This window comes from Agelaius tricolor, unplaced genomic scaffold (genome assembly GCF_023055355.1).
Source record: "Agelaius tricolor isolate 1412-34295 unplaced genomic scaffold, bAgeTri1.0.p SCAF_2, whole genome shotgun sequence".
NCBI lineage: Eukaryota > Metazoa > Chordata > Aves > Passeriformes > Icteridae > Agelaius > Agelaius tricolor.
The window spans coordinates 29,118,039-29,140,862 of NW_027269262.1; the positions used below are offsets into that span (position 1 = coordinate 29,118,039).

The following is a 22,824-nucleotide window of genomic DNA, read 5'->3' on the forward strand; positions in this document are numbered from 1 at the left end:
AGAAAGACATGATGGTGGTGGTTGTATAAAAGGTACAGAAATGGGGAGGGAGAAGAAGATTGGATTTCAGAATAATGTTTTAGTAGTTTACAATTTAGGCTTTGTTTTTATCCAGTTGAAGTTTAGTGTGTGGGGCTGTGATTACTGTCTGTGGAAGGCAAGGCAAGGGAGGCAGGTGCACAAGAAAACTTCTTTCCATGGTGTCCTCTGTCCCTGGTCTCTCCTGACACTCACTGGAAAAAGCTAGACTCCTCTGCAGGGCAGAGGAGCAGAAAATTAACTCCATGCTCTCCTTTTGCTGTCCAAGGCCAAAGTTCTTTTTTCTGAATAATGCCTTCCCTGCTTTTCTTAACACATTGCTTTGTTGAATTAAATGGGACTCAGTGTGTGAGTTGACCTGGACAACCATTAGCAAACACACATAAAAGCTACACCTGCGAGGAACAATTGCAGGGAGGGCTGTCATGCAGCTCCACAGGCTGCTCTGGCTCAGAGCAGAGGAGAATTGGCAGCAAAGAATGATGGCTTTATTTGTACACTAGTTTCAGGTGTAAACAACAACTGCTTCATGTAAACCCTTCTGTTCACAAAGCTTCTCACTTGACAATGGAGCCATTTAGCAATCACTAAACCCTGTTGAAGTGCAGATGCTCGTTTTTTATTCTGAAAAGATATATATATGTGTTTCCTTTTGATAACTTAGTGTTGCTACCAGCATCTATCACTTCTTGACATCTGCTTGAAATAACTCTTCTGACCCATTTCTCTCCCCTGCTATACACATTCTCAGTCCTGCTGAATTTTCGTGTGACTGAGGGCTGTGTTGGCCTGTAGCACTGCATTAACTGTGAGTCAAGTGTGAAAAGGTGCCCATACTCAGCCAGTGACAATCACATGTGGCACCAGGTACAGCTCTACAGGAAAATGAGCTCTCTGTGTGGGTGCTGCAGGAGGGTCTGATGGTAGTCAGGTGTGAGTCCCAGAGTTTGCTGAGACAAGGTGCTGATCATCTTCAGTTCCCAGGAATTGCTTTTCCTGGTGAGGCCAGGAGGATTCATTCCCCATGGAGGCTTTGTCCCCTGTAGTACCCTGCCCTTTCCCCTCAAATGTCTTCTTTGTAGCTCTTATAAATGCTCTCTGGGTGTACAAGTCCTGCAGGACTTAATGGTGCCATTATGGTTGGCAGGAGTTTCCATTTCCTTGATGCATGCAAAAAGTACCACCTCCACCAAGGACCCTTAACGTGTTCCTGTCTCCAGCTGATGCTAAGTACACCATTTAGAGTCCTTATGACCTTTATATCTCAAAAATACAGCTTACCTCCTGAGCAACTTCCACAAGTATCCAGGACTCACTGAGATAAATTCCAATGGGCAGCATGAAGCCTTGGAAGAACAGATGCAGAGTTGCTTGCAAATCTAGCTCAAAGCAAAACATAAGAAGCCCAGAAAGAAGCGCAAGCTCTGCAGAGGTATGCCCATGCTTGCAGACATTTCCAAACGATACCAAAACCAGGCATGGCCTACATGAATGACTGTGGAATGAGAATGAGAGCAACTTGGCTGAGTGTGGGGACTCCTGCATCCAGCTACCAATTCACAGAGCTGAGTTAATCAGCTTTGGAGAAGGATCTGAACCCACCTCCAGAGCAAGACATGTCACCCTCCAGCCTATTTGAGAATGTCCAGCTCACACTGATTCGCACCATCTTCCTTTGGGCACATGAGGAAAAGCTTGTCAGAGCATTCCTAGTTTTCCAGAGAGTGAGATGGTTATCTAATTGGAATCTGTTTCCAGCTGTCCCAGAGAAGCAGAGGGAGGGTCTGGGCTCATTTAGCTCTAAGCAGCAGGGTTTTGAGGACCCTTCCCCATGGCACCTCACTCTCCCCTGAGTCAGAGGTCTAACCCAGAGCTTTGTTTCCCACGCACTGGTCCTTCATGTAGGAGCTCGACTTGATGGTCCTTGTGAGTCCCTTCCAGCTCAAAATATTCTCTGTCTCCCATGTCTGTGTGTGATCAGTGGCCATGGAGTAGAGGTCTGTCCAGACAGTGATGCCAGAGACTCATTCAGAAAACCCTCACAGTGAGAGGCCATTACCAGCCTTCTCCCCCTCCTGCCATTTGGTATTACCAGGCTGCTGTTGTCCCTGCAGCAAAATCAGCATGATGCACCTGAGCACTTCTTAGGCTAGGGTGACTTCTTGTAAACTGTAGTGTTTAACCACCAGTGTGGGTGAGGAGTGGGTGTCCCATACCCTTGTGTTGGTTCTGGGAAGATGAAGGTAACCACCAGCTGGGGTTGGATGAGGGGAGATACCATCTTACAGGAACACAATCTTAAACTAAGTGAATTGGAGGTAAAGCCCTGCATATCTCTCAGGTTTAAGCTTAAAGCTCTTTACAGTCTCCTGAGAAACAAATTTCATGGTGCTGTTGGCAGGTTTTATAGCTAAGTGTTTAATCCTTGGTCTGTTAATAAGGCAGCTAATGCACAATGTTTTCCTCAGTCATATAATGTGTCATCAGCCATGTAAAATGTCTCCAGCCCAGAATGGCAGGGTCTTCTCTGCACCTCTGGGCATGACACACACACAGCAGGACATCTGTGAAGACAGAGAGGTGCAAAGCCTTCAGGGATCACAGAAATTCTTGCTGATTTTGTTTGGCATGGGGTGCATTTGGGAGTGATCTGCCTGGGGCGGCAGCACAGTCTGTGTAACTCTGTCTGAAAGCCATGGCCTGAACTGTGGTCTCTGAGCCCTCCCTGCCTCTGCACTTGGGCTGGGCTCTGCTTCCCTTGGCACAAACAAGGGAGCTCAACAGGCTGCACCATTTCCCTAAGGACCAAAAAAAAGTGAATGCTGGAAATGCTCTTTTTTGAAATATTAGTAGTTGACAGCTCCTGCCAAGCATTAGCAGGCCAGTAAAATCTCTCTACATAAATTGTGTTGTAATTAGTGTGATTTGTTTAATGTCACCTTGTCTGGCTGTCTGAGAAACTGTCTCGAAATATGAAAACACTGCGCTTCTCAGTTGAGAGAGTGGACTCTGACTTCACTAAGACATTTTTATTTCTCGCCCTTTTTTTACCATGGCCTTTTCCAATCATTCAAACTGAGAGCCTAAGCTATGTTAGGTAAGATGAGGAAAATAAGACGTAGTAACAACAAAGCATAAAATTTTCTTGATAAAAGTAATACAATAATAATTAATGGATGTTGTATTTCATTGGCAGGACAACACAGCAAAAATCATTCTGATAGCCCAAAGTACCTTGTCTGGGTGCAAACAAGGGGAAGAAATAGAGAGGTGAGAGGAGAAAGTAATTTGCTTGCTGGAAAGGTGTGTTAGGGTCTGACCTTTCTCCCCATTGTCCCTCAGGTTCTGTGCTGGTCTCACTGAGCTGCACACCCAGACCTGAAGGACGAACATGAGTGAGTAATGGCAACTTTTCCACCAGGTGGCAACAAGGAGAGTAATAGGAAAGCAGTTGAGGGGCACAGGAAAGTCTAGAGAGGAACTGGGTAGCAGCACTGCGGCTTCCCGATGGACTCCAATACATTAGGAAAGGTCCCAGCTTGAACGTGGTCCTATCCATCAGAGCCCAGAAAAAGCTCATGACAGACACAACAGGAGGAATACCCACCAGCTCTTAGCCTTGGTTGTTGAAACCTGAAAATAACTGTTGAAACCTGAAAATAACTCTTATCTTCCCCATCCCATGAGCATCACCACCAATCTGAGGAACAGAAAGGAAAAAAAAAAAAAAGACTGGGGAGCCTTTTCAAGCATGAGAAGTATCTTGGGATGAGAAAGGTGCAGAAGGAGCATGGGATGCCCAGCTTAGCAGCAGCATTTTTCAGCTTTAATCTTTCTTCCAAATGTTTTGCTTTTATTCCAACTAATTGAACAAATGTCTTAAAATTCACAACACAAACTGAATTTGATTAAATCTAGCTTGGTTCATATGATAAAGCACTGCAGTTAGAATGCAGCTAGAAAAATACATTATGCTAGGACAAATAAGTACGGTTAACTTCAATAAGAGCTGAGGTAAATTGCTTTTTGCATGAGATGTGCAATTTTACCTCAGTACAGCTTTAATCAAAGTAAAATATAGGAGAAGGGGAAAAAAACCAAACCCTTACAATGTAATGTTTTGTCTACCAGCTACTCAGTAACATTTTAGTTTAAGTTGCTAAATAAAGCCTAGGCTACACATTATCTGTCCCCAGTTAGTATGTAAACAATTAAGGCAATATCTGGCTATGAAATAATTTCTAACAGATAAAATAAAACCCAGAGCTGTGTATGAAAATTTTCCATCAGAAGCTTGTCTGCCACCAAAAATTTTACTGAAAGGGGAAGAATGAAAATAAATACAGGTATTTAAATTGAGTTTGCAATTCACACTTATGTGAGTATTTTCACAGCCACATGAAAAATATTGTAAATTAAGCATAGCAAATAAATTGGATAAAAAATATCAACCTTGCATTTTTGGGAAGGAATGTTGCTGTTTTCTCCTCAGTAGTCCACAGCTGATATTATGTTATCCATTATTATTGTGTGGATATTTTGTGGATATAATACAGGTACTTCAAATTCCCACCTAGAGTTCATTGCAGCCTGCCTTCCCTCTGGGGAGGACCTGCCCTTTATCCAGGGGGCTGATACTGGTGTGCAGCTGTTGTTCCCTGCTTTGCCTGGATGGATGCCTGCTCGTGGCAGAGCAGGATCACCTTCTCCCCCTTTCTCACAGGACCATGGCTGGAGCTGTACCTCCAGTTAGGACACAGCAGGAAGCTGGGGTAGCATGGTCCACATGCTGGGAAAAACCTTCATCTGTGATTCCACCTGGAACTACAGCCCCTGTGGCCAGGATGGGAGGACACTGACAAGCAGCTTCCAAAAAAGCCTCAAAAGGGTTTTGCTCTCCCATATTTCTGCATGCCACAGGAATATACTGCCTAGCATGCAGTATGCATGGGAGACACACTCTCCAAGGGGACACCTGATTGTATTAAAAGTGGATGACACACCAGTCACAGCCTGCTCTGTTCACTGCAAGGCTCCTTTGGCTCACACACCCTCTCTTTGCAGGCTTCCCCTCAGCTTGCCAGCTGGGCAGCCAGTGTAACCATAGAGCAGGAAACAGCACTGGAGGGTAGGAGTCACCAAAGCTTGTGCTGGTGAATCATCAAGCTGCAGGCTTCTGAGACAAAAAAAAATTACAACCCACCTACACATCTGTCTGCCATGGAGAAAATGTAGGGAAGTTTTCTGACAGTTCATGGTTGAGCTGCCCATAAGCTTCATGACTGCATAGGGAGAACTGAACCCACTGGAAACCTGAGTCTGAGCAGTGGCTGTGCAAGGATGAGAGGGGTCTGCTGCCTTTATCATGGTGGTCAGAGTAACTCCTTGGCCCCCCATCCTGTAATCCAAATGAGGGAGAGCATGGAAGCATGGTTTAAGCCACCAATAAAGAGAGGATCTGCAAGGATGATGATTTAGCAACCTGGAGAGCCACCAGGAATGCCTCAAGAGAACTAGTAAGGCAGTTCTCACCACCCTGTCAGCTGAAGTAAGAATAGACTAAAGCAAATGTGTACAGCCTTGATTATATCAAATGTTTGGTAGAGGCAAGATAAGGGTTCATTAGATAGCAGGCAATCTGGGCAGTCTAGCACTAAGGACCACATACAGTCATTTCTCAGAGACAGAAAGAATTTGTTGTCTCACCATTCAACATGCTTTTTTTACTGAGTATCCCACCAAAACCATCTTCATTTGAATTTTATGTGAGAATCTTAGCTTCTGGGAGGCAAGAAGAAGGAGGGACATGACACCCTCAAGTGTCTGCAAGTACAAAACTGTTTTGCAGAGAAACTAATTCTGGGATGATGGAAAGGTGCTGTGTGCCCTCAGGCATCCTTTGCACTCAGTGCAGAGCTCAAGGGAGACTGTGCATGGCACCCTACCTTTGAGCACCAGGCTTTGACCCTGAGGTGTAAGGCTGCTTTGGCTGTGGGACAGGGGAGCAGAGAAGAGAGGCAGGCACTTCCTTCCACAGGCGTTCCACAGCAGGCAGGTCATGGTCCTCTGTTGGGACACTTTCCTCTCAGTGCACACAGAGGTCCTCATGAGCTAATTTAAACCTGAGTTGGTTAAAATTGCCAACAAACTACTGAATCTCCTTTATGGCTGGCTCTGGAAAGAAAAGGGGGAGGGAAAAGTGACCAACCAGCCCCTTTGCAGAGGTCAGTGAACAGTTCCAGTTGCCTTTTACTGTCTTCCAAAGCTATGGGAATCCTAGAAGCCAAACCCACTCCAGGGGTAGCCTGAGATGGGAGCATAGCCCATCTGAGAAGGTATGGGAGCACCATATGATTTCTGCTTTGGAAGAGGCTCAGGCTCTCTCCTTCCTTTGGGATGGTCCTAGTGCCTCTTCATATGGCCACGTGCTTCCTGATTTCACAGGGAGCCCTGGATCAGTTCTCAGGAGGAAGATGGTTGGGTAAAGGCTGAGAGACAACTACATTTTCCTGCCTTCTCCTCTCCCCTGTGTCCTCATTCCTGGCACATTGCAAAGCACAGCCCCTGTATCCTCATGCCACAAGCCCAGTTTGGAGGGCTTACAGCAGCTGTGGGAAAAGCAGGGTTTTCTGCTGCTCCCAGGACAGGCTGAGCTCTTCTGACTGATTGTGGCTCTGTGGGCGTGGCCTCTGCTACCCTAACCTGGCCATGCCTTATTCTGAGGTAGAAACGCCTCCCATGCCAAGGGAGGTGTTTTTACTCTAGGACTCGGACTCATGCTGTAACAACCCACCTTGCTTCTACTATTTTTAGAGACTGTCTAAAGGAGTGAAGCATGTGCATCTGACTCCGGCTGAAATTCAGAAAATTTCACTTCTTCAGAAAATGTATTTTTGCAACTACAGGATTTTTAATCCACCACATCCAATGACCCATATATGGCTCACGTCAGGAGGTCTTGAGGACAGACATGAGTGTTCCCTTCTGTGTAGCACCTCCTCTTTCTCCTCAGCTGCTTTCTTTTAACAAAGGATTTACCGTCTCCATCTCTTGGGTATCCACCAAACTTTTCTGCTCCATGTTTTCAGCTATGATTTATTCACATCCCTCCTATTAGACCCAGAGAGAATTTTTTCTCTTTCCAGCCCTTCAGTTTTATTAGTGCACAAATTTGTTGGTTGTGCCAACGGAGGCCCGCACGTGATGGGATTTAACCAGGAGCATTGCACCCAGCCAGATCAGAATCTACCTCCTCTTGACTGTACACATATCACTGCCTCAAAATTCAGTACTTCATGTAATTTTGATTCTGACAGTAAAGGCGGCACTGGAATCTCATCTGGGCTTGTTAGTGATATATTGACTTAAAATACCCTGCTTTAAAGAAGGCTAGGAAAGCAAAGCAAGAAAAACTCAAAATCTTCCCCTGAAAGCCAGGCCTTTCAAGGGAGAATGAGCAGTGTGTGTAATAGAAGCATTTCCAGTCCAAGGGAGACAGATACTGTGTATTTCAACAAAGCCAAAATATTTCTGGTTTATGTAGTCTTAATAGTTCATGTTTTAGTAAGTGTAGCTAGTGCCACAGTCTGAAGCCACGTCGGTAAAAAACAATCACTCACCTCTTGCTGTCTATTACCAGGTCCTTGCTGCAGCCTCCAAACAATTTAAGCTATGCTGGCTGTAAAAGAACTTAGAAAATTTTCCCAGTGCAGGCAAGCTTGAAGAGGCCAGTTTATTGCAATTCATGTAAGTGAAAAATACATGACATTAAATTGCTTCCCAGAGGCATTGCTAAATGAATAATGGATAAACAATGTCAGTGACCCCCCTGTCACTGAGGCACAAAACTGAGCCACAAAAAAAAAAGAACAGCAGTGGCTGAAGGCTTCATTCAGCCTGGTGGGAAACTTCCCAATAGAAGGAGTCCCAAACAGAGAGGTATCTGGCACTGCTTTATATGGAGATTACTTTCCCCATGACCACTCATTTCGCTATAATTTTCTTCTGCTCTGCAGATTTGCACACTACAAATATGTAATAGGGAAGGAATATAAACTCTGTCTTTGTGGTATCGCTGGCTCACATATTGCAGCTCAGCAGTCATGGACAGCATCCAGCATTAACACTCAAAGGGACCTGCCATATTTATGACTTCTCCAGTCTCACAAGAGCAAGAAAGGCTGGCAGAGAGTGATTGAAGCACAGCTGAATGAAATGCATAGAATAAAGAGGGCAAAAATAAAATATTTTTAGAGTCTGAATTCCTAGAGAAATGAGATCTATGCAATGCAACTTGTCTGGACAGATGTGTGTGTGGTGGGTTGCTCTTTCCACAAATCACACACCATAGTTTGATTCTGCTCAGCTGCTGCCAATGACTTTTAAGAGGAGAATGTCAGCAGCCTTGGAGGCAATTCAGTTGGTCCATCATGGATGGAAACAGATGCTTATGCCTAATAAGCTTATGCTAACAAATTCACCATCATTAGGCAAAATGAGGGTAAAGGTTTTTGAAGCTGCACTCACCTATTCCATAGCCTACAAATCTTCCCTTCCATGGCTTAAACTGGCTGAAAAATACCTCTGTGTGTGTTTCAAATTTGCCAGCTTCTCCAGGAAAAAAATTTTGATATACAGGACATCTGGGAAGATGTGACCACAGTCACAGAGTCTTATTCTTCTGCCACCTTCTGATTTCTCTGAAACCATCTGCAGATGCAGTTGCTCCTCTGTGGGGGCAAGGCTGTCATCACTCAGCCCAGGCTTTGCTGAGGGCACAGTGTGTGCTGCTGCTTGTGATTTACACCACTGCACATGCACTATGGAGGGGGTCCTTGAATTTATAGTGTCTCTTCAGCCTTCTGGGTAAGCAGAGAAAGTGAACATCACAATATCTATAAGTTTGGTAACGAGCATTGGGAAGGTTTTCCAAGCTGTATTCTGCCACACAATGAATGATTTATTTTTTTCCCACAAACATAACTAGCAAAATTTTGTTTGGGGAGGAGGGAGAAGTTCAGAAATATATAGTTAGACATTGTTTTGCAAGATCAACAATTTTATACATATCTAAATGAACTGTTTCCATTAAGAAGATCGCCAAATATACTGATTTCCACAGTAGGTAAAGAAATCCTAATAATGAATGCAATGACATCAAAGACAGCCCATTACCTGTGTTTATAATTAATGTGATCTTGGTATAGCAGTGATGAATGGGTATTTACTGCTTTTTATTGCAAACAATAGTGGTACCCAGGTTTTTGCACCCACTTTTGCAATGGAAGAGAGGGAAAATTGCAAAACAGTGGCTAATATCAAATGCCTCCATCCAGAGAAAGCTGTGAACATACTATCTGGTGTTCAGAGGTGAAAAAGCACCAACAGTTTCCATTTCATCACTTTTAAAATCAGATCACTTGTTCAGGTGCTGCTGTGATTGCTAATGCCAGTGTTTGCTTCAGGAATGTTCAGGCTCACACCTCTGCGAAGAATATCCAGGATTAGGAAAGAGGTTTTGGCCTACACTGCATCTGAATGAAGTGGAGCTCACACTGTGGTACTGATTATTTCAGGTCTGTGGAATTGAAGAAAGCTCTCTCTCGCCACACGCGGTATCAGCTTTCACTCAAAACCCTCCCAAACAGTAAAAACTTTTGACTTGATTGCAGCTGCTAAAGCAGGATTAAATGTGTAACCAGTGTATGAACTGAGATCCCTTTGACTCTGAAGAGAGCCTCGAGCAATGATTCAAAACTACATGAACTTTCAACTTCAGTTCACTCAGGGCCGTGGGGTCTTCAGTTGTAAGCTGTGTTTTTCCAAGCTTTTTTTTTTCTTTTTCTTTTCCTTTGCTACAGGGTTCATTATTTTTCAGAGGATGGGTCTTTCTGCCCTGCAGGGATCTATCTATCACTGCTGACTCTCTGCATCTTCTCCACATGGAAGAAGTAATTGGATTTTATTTTCTGCACACGACCAAGACAGCAGGGAAACCCACAGCTGTAACCCAGAGAACCAAGCTGTCTAGAGAGTAAGTACCTGATGCCTAAGAAAATGAAATGTCTGGGTCTAACCACAAGATCTTTTCTTTCTTTCCATGGAGGAGCTGAGACATGCTGAATTGCATTCACTAGACTGCTCAGGAAGGTGAGCTCTTCAAGGAGCAGTGAAAAACGTAAACACCCAAATAATCCCTTCAAAAATGCAGCCCAGGGGCATTAAATCATGTGACCATACAAAACAATAAGTATGCTGTGGGATGCTAATTGTACAGGATATTTCATAAAGTTACAGTGCAATTATTGCAAAACCCAGTGGCTTTTTTACACTGCCAGGGCCTCCATGTGCTACCACGTGCCTGATGTATATGACTATGCAGGAGTGACTGCAACACCTCACCCCTGACAAAAAGGCAAAAAAAGTGATCTTATTTTATATATTTCCAGATTGTGTTGCATTTATTACTATAAGGCTGCAAAATGCTATGTTGTAGTCTTAAACATTGTGCTCTTTCTTTTTTTTCTTACACCAAAATCCTGACATTATTATATTTGGGGAAAGTGATGGGATTGCCAAGACTTTATGCTGTTAGTCTTTAAGAGTTTAGTAGATGTATTACTTTCCTTCAAATTAATGCCTGCTTGTCATTGTCAGCCTTCTACTGTTCATTGCCCCCCCCCCCCCACCTCTTTAGATCCAAGCCTAAAAAAAGAATCCCTTTGGAGCTTGCTGTGTTGCTTGTAGCTATGCTAAAGGAACTGTACTATTCTGGGAACACTCAGTCTCCTCCAAACAGCTCTTCCAGCAGTAACACCATGCATGGTTTTCATCTCAGCCTTAAGGACTTTCATTGATCTCCTACGAAGCCTCACTTGCCAAATCCCAAGTGCCACCGGGAAGGAACTGCACTACACCAAAATGTCACCCCCAAACTTGCGCTCGTCATCATCATCATCATCGTCATCATCATTGTCATCATCATCGTCATTGTCGTCATCATCATCATCAGGTTTCCTATGCAGGCTGATTTGTGCATTTCTCTCCAAGAAATATTTTATCAACCTTGACTGGAATAAAAGCAGTGACACAGGAGGAACACTTTCTGCTATTATTTTCCACTTATAAAGAACACAAATCTGCATGATGAGCCAAACTCTTCTATTGCAAAGGTTATTTGTTACATGAAGTAGCTAAAACAGCAGAAAGAACCCATTCCTGGAATTTATGAGGAAAAAAAAATTCTTTAGAGCAGCAAAACACCACAATTGTCCCACTCAGCATATTAACACCCACAGTAGTGATGGCAGTTGCAAAAATGTGGGGGAGTAGATGATTAAATCAGTATTTCTTAAATAGTTTTGGAGCGTGCAAGCTGATATTTTGGAACAATAATGGAGAACGTACAGTCTTCTGAGCTCTCAGAGTTTCTGAGGGGGCAGATTCAAAGGTCTTGCATCACTTAATGCCTCCCAGTCTTCAGATTAATGGAAGAGGGGCAACAGGACAGGGTGTTATACTTGGAAGCTGGATGAATTATGATTTGTTTTCTTTTTTCTTTTTTTCTTTTTGAACAAAAAGCATAATTTAAATGCTGCTGTCATGGAATACTAAAATTACACAGTGCCATAAACAGATTTCTTATGAATAATAAGAGCTGGTGCATATACGCATGCAGGTATTTGTGTTGTCATTTAAAACATAACATCACCACAAGCTAAACAGGTTTAGGAAACTTCTGTGAGAGAAATTCTTTACCTCAGGAAGAGGATCCACGACAATGAAAATCAATGTGGCAGACAGAAATAGCATTTAAACCTTTACTAGCAAGATATGACACATCAAAGGAGTTAAATTGATCTTCCAGCCTTCTGTCCCAAATATTGCTGCAGCAAGATGAGCCTCCCTTTCTTTGTGCTGACAGCTACACAATGTTCCTGTCCCCATCAGTGTACATTGCATGCTGTCATTGCCACCACCCTCTCTGCATCGCCAGACATCTGAGCTACAGTTAAAGATTTGGATTAACAGGAGCAGAGTTTTGCATAGGCAGTGATGCTGTGAAATCAATGAAACCCAAGAAATGTGGACCCTGAGCTTGTGAGCAGCCACAGACACTGGAATATCAGTAAGCAGCATGACTGAGGCTAAACTTGGTATCATAACAAAGCGTGGGTCTAAATAAAAGCTGCCTTAAACTCCCTGGAGGTTTGCTGCTTCTACATGAGGACTTGTCAGAGAGTAGCTCTCCTACAGAAACAGCCATACCAAATATAGTGTGCTGGAGTAAATGCAAGAGGCATTGCTGAAAGAACACTAGAATTGTTTTACTTTCTTGAGTTCTTTCTTTTCTTTTATTTTTTTCTTTTCATGGATGCTGTATCTTAAGGCATTTGTGTATTTGCCCTCTAGCTCTGTGATTCCCACAGTTATTGATACAACACAGCCATTTTCAGAAGCTCCAGGTCTTTCTAAAGGCCATGTTTTGAGTTGAGAGACTCCATCGTGACCCAGCCCCAGAGAAGCTGGTGAGCAAGTTGCTCTCTCAGATGTCTGTCAGCCACCAGGAGACCCCAATTATGTCACCTTGTCTGCTGGTTTGCTGCTGGTGAGTTGCATAGTTAGCTTTGATCTAGATGTGTGTTCATGCAGGCAGCAATGTGCAGCTAGGACAGGAAGCAGCCAGACACAATAATACAACATTTGCCCACTTTACCACAATGGTGTCTTTTTATAGAATGGTAGAATAGCTTGGGTTGGGAGACACCTTAAAGACTATCCAATTCCAACACCCAGGGACATCATCTGGTTCCATGCATGGATGGGACACCTTCCAACAGACCATTTTCTGGCAACTTCCCTGCTGCCCCTTCCCTCCTGCTCTGTTCATGATGGCATGTGTTTCTCATGCAGCTGCTGTGACCTGCAGGAAATTTGCAAGCATGTCAAGCTGCAGGACCTGTAAAGACAGCACAGCAGTGACTTTACCTGGAAGCCTGGGTACACCAAAGCTGAAGGCAAAGCTCTCCTGGTTCAAAGAATCTTGGATTTTCACCTGTGGGTTTCAAAGCACAGCAGGCAGTAACACTTATGGGAAGTTTCATTCTTTGGGCGTTTTTATTCCACACAATCTTCCTCCTCTGCATCTTCTTTTTAAATTTTTTTTTAGTTTGGAGTTGCTCAAACTTCATCACACAAAGCAGAATGTAGTGAGCCCCCTGTATGTCAGTACAAAATCCTTGCTAGAAATGGTTTTGATTGAACCAAGGCCAGCTCTCACCTGCCAGAATCCAACAACCTTTCAGTGCCCCTGAGGAGCGACCTTGCTGGAAAACTCTGCAAGCCACTGAGTCTGGTGCAGCTCCATGGCAAGCCAGAATAAAGCACAGCCACACTCCTAAATTCCCCTCTAGGCTGTGAAAGGGATAAGATGTCCCAGCAGTTTTCTGTCAGTACAGAGTACATTTGCACACTGCAAAGTGTGGGTCTTGCTTGCTATGGGGAGGGACAGAAACCGAGCGATGCCTTCCCTAATGACCCCTGCTGTAACACACCCCTGTGGGTGCCTGAGCGAGGTCAGCCTAAATAAAAGCAAAGCTTTGGACTGCTACAAAACAGGAGATGTCCTAGGAGAGGGTACATGCCTCTGAATGAGACATGAGCCATCTATGGCCACCCGCGCGGTGGAGATCTCCTGACGCTTCAAACATCGTCAGCAATTTCATCTGTAAGCCCACGCCTTTATGTTTTAAAATTAAAGTAATATTCTGAATAATAGGAGTACACTCATTCTTCGAAAGAGTAGAACACGTAGGATCTTTTCTATTTCAGTGTTAGAAAAAAGAAGGGGACAAAGCACCGGGAATTATTGTTTCTTAGCTGAACTCTTGTAGACTGAGTTTTGGTCCTGAGTGGGGTGTTTTTGTGTGACACAGTGGTAAATTTCTGAATGAAGAACTTTATGATACAGAGACAATACTTGTAAGAAGCTTTTAACTCTAGGTGTGCTGGCAGTCATTTTGAAAACTTCTGGTATCTTTTCTTTTCTTCTCACAGCAGTGCTTGCAAATGGATTGAAATCTTCCATGGGGATTTCTGTAACAAAGTGGGTGAAAATTTAAGTGCTTTGTAATCTCTGTGGGAAGAGATAGTATCAGGTAGGGTAGGTAATTTGAATTACTTAGAGCAATGATGCTTTTGAAAGCCTTACTTCACTCTTGTGAAAACTAGTTGGTAGCAAAATTACATTCCAAAAGCTTCTCTGCATACTCCCCTAATGAACTTCTGATTTACGTGCAGTTTGTAGATATGACTTCTTTCTCCTAATGTCATTTTCTTCCTTTTATTCAAGGCAGATTTCTGGTTTAGGGGGAAATATTTTGTAGCGTGTATAGCCGCTGTGGAGGAATTATTGCAAATACCTCATTTGTAATCCTTTTGTTCTCCCACTCTGAAACCCCACGTCTCACTTCTCCATGGAGGAGAGGATATTGTGTTTGACTTATTACAAAGCCAAAAGCATTCTTAGGATTAACTGCAGCTAATCACTAAAAATATGCCTTCTCATTTTGGAACTGTTGTGACTCTTCAATATGGGAAAAGTGCTTCCTACTTAAAAATCTATTTTACTTTTAAATTTGTTTCCCTCCCAAAGGCTGGGCCTGGGCCTCACCAGCATGTCTAATAATGTCACCAGGACTAAGTACATGAGGAGGATGAGGTGTCCTGTACCCAGCAGTGAAACATGCCAGTACAAGGATCAAAACCAAAAGTGACTGGACCTCAGACAAAGGAGGAGAAGGGAAGTTGTTGAGGTCCCCACAAAGATGTCTGATTACAAGTCCACCAAGGTGCATTTGAAAATGTGTCACAGCTCAGCCTCTTCTCCCCAGTGCCTGTGGAGGCAGCTTCCAGCATGACACATCCCATCTTTGACTCACCAGGTAAGGCTGGGATATCAGTATGAAAATTGGGCAAATATTGACTTCTTTTGACACACACAAACTTTCTTGTACCTATGAAGCAATATATTTATGTAATGTTTCCAGCTTACACATGACTATGGGCTGGAATGAGTAGTTTTCTGAAGGATAATTCTGAAGAAAGTGATGTCAGATACTGTCAGTGCTGGGGTTTAGAGAACTGATGGCTAATCTAGTGTTTTGCAATAAGCCACCCTGATTTACAGCATGGAATAAAAGTTGTCACCAAAAGTAAGTGAAATAAACTTGTACTTCAAGTCATAAACAAGCTTCATGAGAGCTTGGGATAGGAACAATAACCCTTTCTAACATGTTACTTTATAACTGTGGAATGTGAAACTGCTTGCATCTTTCTCAGAAGGGTCTAGTCTGGGCACTTTTACATACTAGGTAAGTAATTTTTAAAATTTATGGATTCTCCAACTCCTTTCAATGGAAATATAAGTTTCAAGGATATTTTACACTGGTCAATTGCTATGTAGAGACCAAGAACTTCATTTCCTCATTCACATTTCATGATTGCATTAGAAGGAGTTCACAGATGCCCAGGGACCGATGAACCACATGAGGAAAACCATGAGACAACTTAGACCAGGAATCAGATTCTGTCTGACAGTTTTCTAACACCTGATGTGTTTAAATCAATGCTTGATTTTTGCTTTTTTTTTTTTTTTTTTTTTTAATTGCAGAAGACATGCTTCAATTCAGCTAGAAAATAGGAACTTAAGGAAAGAGCTTGAAAGTCTGTGGCAAGCCTGTTAGGACTGATGTACAGCACAATTGTAAAGTTTAATTCTAGACTGAAAATCAATGAATATAAAAAGATTCATATTTCTAAGAAAACAAAGACATAAATCTACAGCCATTTTGACAAATGATGTGCAGATTTCTCCTGGGGGACATGCAAAGAAGGCCCACACCTATGGAAAGGCTGTCCCAAGATTATGTCACCTACATGTATCATGAAGGAATTTTCTTCTTGGCTGCTCAGAGGAGGATTTTTAACATTTGCCTTTCATTTACTCCACAACATTTCATTTCTGAGTAACTTGTACTCCTTCACACCATTTTAATTTGATGGCATGTATGAGTAATGCAGAGAATTTTCTTTCCTAAGGGAAATTAAGAAAATAATTCATTCTTTCTCTCAGTAACTCAACTGAATTCAATTTGGGTTCATTCTTTTAGGAAAGATGTTTACCTAGTTCTGTCAATTAAAATATGGAAGGAAAATGTCAATGCTGACCATCTTGTCATCACAATTCTTAGTTCTTTCATGCCATGCTTCCTCCACAGAGACTTTAATTTTGCAGAGGGAAAGCTAACATAAAGACTTAGAAGGCTGAAGTCACACCTGTAATTTCTGCATGTTACTAAATACTAACATATACTATGTGCATGGAACAAAACTTCAGGAAACCAGTTTTCACATTGATTTGGTTTTTTGAGCTCATTTGTAAGGTTTTAATTTTAATTTTTTTTCTTACATTTACTTCGATATATATTTGCCAGATGAATTGCATGCACAGAAAAAGGTGTAACAAAAGGGCAGAAGTATCAGCTGCATTATGTGCTCCTAAGAGACAGAGAAAGAACACTATTTGGAAATTTCTGTGGCACAGGGCTGTGCTGGCAGCTGCTGATCTCATTCCTATCCCTTACATGGGGTTGTAAACACAAGGACACATGTAGGAATGGCTGAGGACTGGAGAGGCCATGACCAAAATGAATATTGGTTCTCTTTTTCCTTGGTGTGGCTGCTTGTGTAGAAAACATTGATGGCTAGTGCAGCCTGAGAGAAGGCTGAATGAATTAATGGAGGAGAGAACCCTCTCAGAGCTACTGGATACACAGAAAATCAGCCTGGCTTGGGATGTGTCTGGGCTGCAAGTACTTTGCAGTAGAGAGGAGAGGCTGCTTGCTGTTCTCTGGTCTCACACTCCTCGTTCCAACATCAGCTCTAGGGCGTTAGCATTAGCTGTTCTTATTTCATTATACTTTTATTTACTGTTGGCAGGAGAGGAGGACTGGAAGCTGCCCAGAGTGCTGGCTGCAGCCACTGAGAGACCTCTCTTTCCCCAGGGCTGGCTGCAGCACAGAATTGATGGGCGCTGAGTAAATGTGTTTCATATCCAGAGCAAATTTTCCCGAGTGCCTAAATGGCTTGAAACTGCAGGTTCTGTTGGCCAAGATCAAGTAACTTGCTTGGGAAACTGCTTCCAGTTAGTTTTCTCTCTTTTTGTCTCTCTCCCTGTGTTTGTGCATTTTCAATTATGCAGAAATGTATCATTTAGCTCCACTTCACTTTATTTAAGCAGGCAAGGAACAGTGAGCTTCAAAACTGCAGGATACCTTGAAATCTTTTAACTTCAAACATTCTGTCTCTGATAGAAAAGCACATATTTCCTTTTTAATTCTCAGTCACGTTAACTGGTACTGGTAACTTTGTACCCACAAGCACAGAATACTAGATGGATAGACTGCAGCAAAACGAGTTACATGTTGTATTTAGAAACAAGTACCTTTAAAAAATTTACCTGTCTGCCAAGACTTGGAAAAACGAGAAAGCAAGTTCAGCTCAGTACACAGAGCAGTTCCTCACTGCCTGACTCTACTCACGGCTTCTGGGAATGCCTGGCATGTCAGGTAACACATGCTGAGCAAGAGCCAAAAAGCCCTTTGTTGCTTGTAAAAATGAAACAAGCTCCTTGTTGGAAAACAGCTCTTTTCAGAGGCATTACAGCTGTGCTTGATGCTGTAGCCATTCTTCTCAGCCATCAGGCAGAGTGCCTACCAGGGACCAGCTTTCAGAAGTGTCAGTAGGTAAGCTGTATAACAAGGATAGATCCAGTTGTCCTGTGCCAGAGCATCCTACCTTTCTTTATACCTCTGTTGCACAAACAACACACACTAACAGCAAACATTTGCATGAAACAAGCAATGATGAAATATACCTATTTAATTGTTCACAGTCCGCTAAGTCAGGAGAGCCCCTGGGTCACCCTGCACTGTTTTGACCTCCAGTTCTTTCCTGACTCATCTGCAGCTCTGCTGTTTCATGGTAGGAGATCTTTCAGTTTTGGCTTGGCCCTGCCAGTAGCATCTGGTGCTGTTCTCTCCTAGTGTGACTGCTCCTGGCTGCCCCTTCCTGAGGAAAAGAGATGACTTTTTGAGGCTGGGTGATTTGGTGTGGCAGGTGCTGTGCAGTCTCAGATTGGAGGTCTTGACTAACAGAGTCTCCTGTCTGCACAAGAGCTCCCAAGCTGAATGCCTTTGCAACCTCCTCCTGGGCTTGAGGGTGGCATCAGGTGCTGGGGCTCTTTCACACTGCAGGGCTTGTAACATCTGGCTGATGCCATGGGTTATAACAATAAATGACACCACACACAACAAACATCTCCAGGGCTTTCTCCAACTTCAGTCTCTAATCTCTCAGGCTTCTTGTGCCCTGTATCTGTCTATAATGCTTTTGAAATGACAATCCTAGTGATTTTGACATGGAGGATTCATGTGAAGCTAGTGCAGAGGCTGGTAAGAGGCTGCCCTGACCCTCTGGGCCTGGGAGTGTCACATTCTTTCTGTGTTTGAACTGAAAGTGAAGAGGGTACAGAAGGGTCAGACAGACATCCATATGACCCTGCTTCCCTCTGTGTCATGGGACTTTTGTGCACAATTGGCAATTACAGATGTAGCCCTGAGACTCCTACCAGGCTTCTGACCTGTTGTCACACACTATTTTATGCAGCATGTCATGTCCAACATGACTGTAATGTCTTCTGTCTTACTCACATCCAGCTCTGTCTCCTACTTTTTTTAACTTCTCTCTCAGGAATTTCTCTTAGGCAGACTTTTCTTCCATTATTCAGACTCAAATCACTTTTCACCACTGTTTTGTTCCACATCAAAGCCTGTAGCCTCACCCCCTTTGCACTTAGGGCTCCCAAAAGCCTGGAAAGCTTCTGAGGAAGCTGGTCTCTGTGGAGCTGGGGCAATGAGCTGGGGTGACTGTACACGTTCCTGTTATTGAAAGCAAACAGACCTGTCCACGCTGTTTCATTCCCTCCCCGCCAGGGATTTGGCTGGGCTATCTCCCTGCCAGTTCACTGTTTCCCTGTCTGACAGTGTTTGCTGTGGGCAGTCATGCTAGGCCAGAGGATATGCTCCATGGCTCTGCTCAGGCAAGCCTGTCTCCCACATATTCGCCATATGTTGTGTGAAGAATGTCAGACCTCTGCTGGAGCTACTGGGTGGCTCCCTAAGAGAGATGCTGGGAGTCAGCACAGGCACATCCTGCAGTGCCCACTGTGGGCTGTGGGCTGTAGTGATTGCCAGAGCCTCCCTTCTGGGCTGTAAAGGTTTTGCAAACAGCCCTTCTGTGTGGTTCTTTGTGCAGCATATCTGGCTTGCTGTATTCCAGAGACATTGCTGGGCACTACCCTCGCCTCACCTGAGAGCTTTGGAGGCCCAGTGACATGTGTTACATTTGCCTGAGAGCTCAGCAGTCACCTCTTTGTGATGCTGGCTGATCTCTCCAGGGCTGGATCTGTTTCTCTCAATAATTTCGCTTGCACTCTGGAATCCCACAAGCAGCTCTTGTTTTTAATCAGGGGCTCCATAATGTCTCCAAAGATATGTGTAGTGTCACAGATCTTACATCTGAAACATAAGGCTCAATTGCCTCATATTTTTATTTTCGGTTTTGAGCACAATTACTGAGTCCCTCTACAGTCTTATTGTGTCCAGGTCAGGTCTTCAAATAACTTTCTTGATGGTTCAATTGCTCCAAGTATTATTTTGAAAATAATAAGTGACTCTCTCAAGCCACTTCTTGTCCTTTTTTTTCAGTGAGACAGTGAAAAGTTTTACTTCCATGTTTTCTCACTCTTTCATGGCCAACTAAATGTACCAATTCCCTGCTCATGTAAACACTTCAAACTGGCTTTTTGAGCTCTCAGTGGCTCAAGTCCCTTCTGGCAGTTCATCTTCTCCATTCCCAGAGTGTCTTTCTGTGTTTACTGCACTGGCTGATGACATAAACTCTGTCCCACCTCTCAGAAAGGGACAGTTTATCTCCAGCTGCAGCTCATCCCTTTGGAACAGCACTGCTACTGATGTTAATAAGAGAGAAATCCTGTTTGAGTCTGTAGCAAACATCCCTCAGGTAGCTGCAGCAAATGAGGAAATATTTAAAGGTTAGCTATGTCCTAATATCATCTGTTGGAAAGGACTTTATGTTTCATATATTTCATGTTATTGCTCTGAAAGACTAAACGCAGGAGCACATTTCCAATTGAAATGCTTGTGGAAATTAAATCCATGTTTAAATGAATTTGAAACTTTTAATGCAAAATTGAGCACTTAGAAATTTTGCATCAACTCCAACTTAATTAAAATTAATAAGGTTTCAGAGAATTTTAGTTGGGATAGATGAGGAAAGAATTTGGCCTTAAATGTGTAATTAAAATACAATTACATTGGAAGGAAGTAATTACTGAGGTTGTACCTCAAAAGCATACCTAATGGGCTATCAGGAGAAAAGGTTTATGTGTTTGGTTCACCAGCTATATAAGATATAAAAGGATGTAGTCACTGAAAGAAAGAGGTATTAGCAAGATCATTTAGGTAGATAGTAGCAGCTCTTTTATGGTCAAATCATTCTGGCTACATTTAGGAAGGGGACCACTTCATCTTAGTTTGGGGTGCGCAAACACCTCCATAAGTTTTCCTTCTGACGCATTTAATTGTTTCCCAGCCCTCTCATGGGGCTGTGAGAGAAAGAAGTGTTGTTCAACCAGTGTCAAACATCTCTGGATGAGGAAAAAGTTAGTGCTGAAAGACCTCAGCTATCTGATTTCAGGAACTATTTGACAAAGGACTTCTCAAAGTGAAGGACCTAATCTGACCCTGGTTAAAACCATGGAAGGAATGTGGAATCTCTTGGTCCCTGCACCAGTCTGTATGAAGCCCTGAGCATAGAACCAGAACTGTGGTGTCAGTTTTGCATAAACCTAAACTTGGTGGTTTTTTTTACATATTGCCCAGGCACACCTATGAAAAATGGTTTAATAAATATGACATTCCAGAAGCACAAAATAGACAGCTTTGGGAGTTAGAGTTGAAGTGTGAGCATTAAAAGTGAAGCCACTTTGTACTCTGTGGAGACAGAACAATCCATCATGTGTTTGATTTGTTTTGTTTTGTTTGGCTTTTTTTTTTTTTTTGGGTAATGTGATAGGTTTTGGTTTTGGAGTCAGTGGTGAGGTTTCTGTTGACTATACTGAAGTTTGGATTAGGTTCATGGAAATAAATTAATTCTATTTTATAATAAACTAGATAGATAGTCAAAGATGCAAGGTTCACAGGCCCATTTGGATCAGCTCCTTTCCAAAGGTTCAGTCATGGATTGCATCGAATGGCCTGGAACACCTGGGTGTAACCTTGAGTTTAAATCACATCAAGATGATTTGATTGTAAGTTCTTGATTTAAACTTGTTTCTTCACATAACTTTCTGAGGTGTTTAACAGTGATTTTTACAAGTTCATTATGTTTTGTAGAAGAATTGTGGGAGGGGAAATGTGCAGTGTCCCCTGTGATACAGTATCAAACACAGTGTAAGTAGCCTGATGTTTTAATTAACAGATACATCCTTGGCAAGGAAGTGATTTTAGCACTTAGTGAAATGCACTCTGCTGAACTGTTGACATTCAGTTCACAGTCAAACTTTTATTGGTGAAGAGAAACACACCCTTTGCATTGAAGATTTAGCTCAGTAAAATAAAATCTGGTGACAGAAATTTCTCTCCACCCTTACATTCCCTGCAGCAATGCTTGTTACATGGATAAGAAACATGTAGAGCTTGACTTAGCCTTTTTTACACCCAAACCAGATGTCTTCAGTAATACTCAACCAGGATATTTTTCAACCTTTTTAAATTATTATTTTAATTTTTTTTTAATGCAATACTGAAGATGTGGGATTGACAGTGTTGTGGTACTTCATCACCTAAAATTGTTTCCACGTTAGAGCTCCCAAAGAAGCCTGAGAAGGGGTGTTTGATATATGGCATTATCAGCACTTGTCAACAGTGCAGGACTGAGTGAACTCAGCCTTCTGTGGCTGTAATAGCACAAGCACTTCCTTCCCTTAAATAGTTTCTTTCTCTTCCCCCAGGGTCTTGTAGCAGCTCACACCTGAAAAAGCAGCCTTTATATCTTCCTCAAGCTAATTAAATTCAGATTCAAGCAGAGGAGCAATATTGCTAAGTGTCCTTTTGTTAACTTGTTGGTCTCTGAAGATTCTCACATTTCAACCTAAGTGGCAGCAGAGTTCTCAGCCATGGAAACCACATCTGGAGAAATCCCACCTCTCAAAATCACAAAGCTCTTAAGGATTTACATGGGGTGACATTAACTACCAGGATCAAATAAATGTACTGAAAACATACTCCCAATCACAAAGGTCACTGAGAAGCCACTCAGGTTTGTCTTATGCTGAGTTCTGCCTTTTTGTACCCATACAAAACATTTTTAATGCTTTCCAGAATGGGTGGAGAAATTCATCAGAGCAACTAATGGCCTGAAGTACACTGCTGAAGCAGGCAAAGACTGTTGCTTATGTCCACACAGCATCAATATCAGCATATTTTCAGTGTGGCTTACCTCCTGCAATCTTCCCCCAGAGGCACTGGTGGAGCAGGTGCTGTCAAATGGAGAGCACCATGATGGCTGAGCCCTATTGGATGTGTCCAGAGGCTGGATGGAGGCCATTCAAGCTTTTTCACCTGTATTCTATACCAAGTTTGG

General features: G+C 42.9%; 1 long non-coding RNA gene across 9 annotated transcripts in view; it reads left to right on the plus strand.

Moving 5' to 3' along the window:
- The window catches only part of LOC139604012 (uncharacterized), a 109,874-nt gene that overhangs the window by 56,449 nt on the left and 30,601 nt on the right, over positions 1 to 22,824 (plus strand). For all 9 annotated transcript variants that reach the window (XR_011683886.1, XR_011683879.1, XR_011683878.1 and 6 more), the window contains 2 exons: positions 9,900 to 10,072; positions 14,693 to 14,981. This is a non-coding gene — a long non-coding RNA (uncharacterized lncRNA). The remainder of the gene's footprint in view (positions 1 to 9,899; positions 10,073 to 14,692; positions 14,982 to 22,824) is intronic.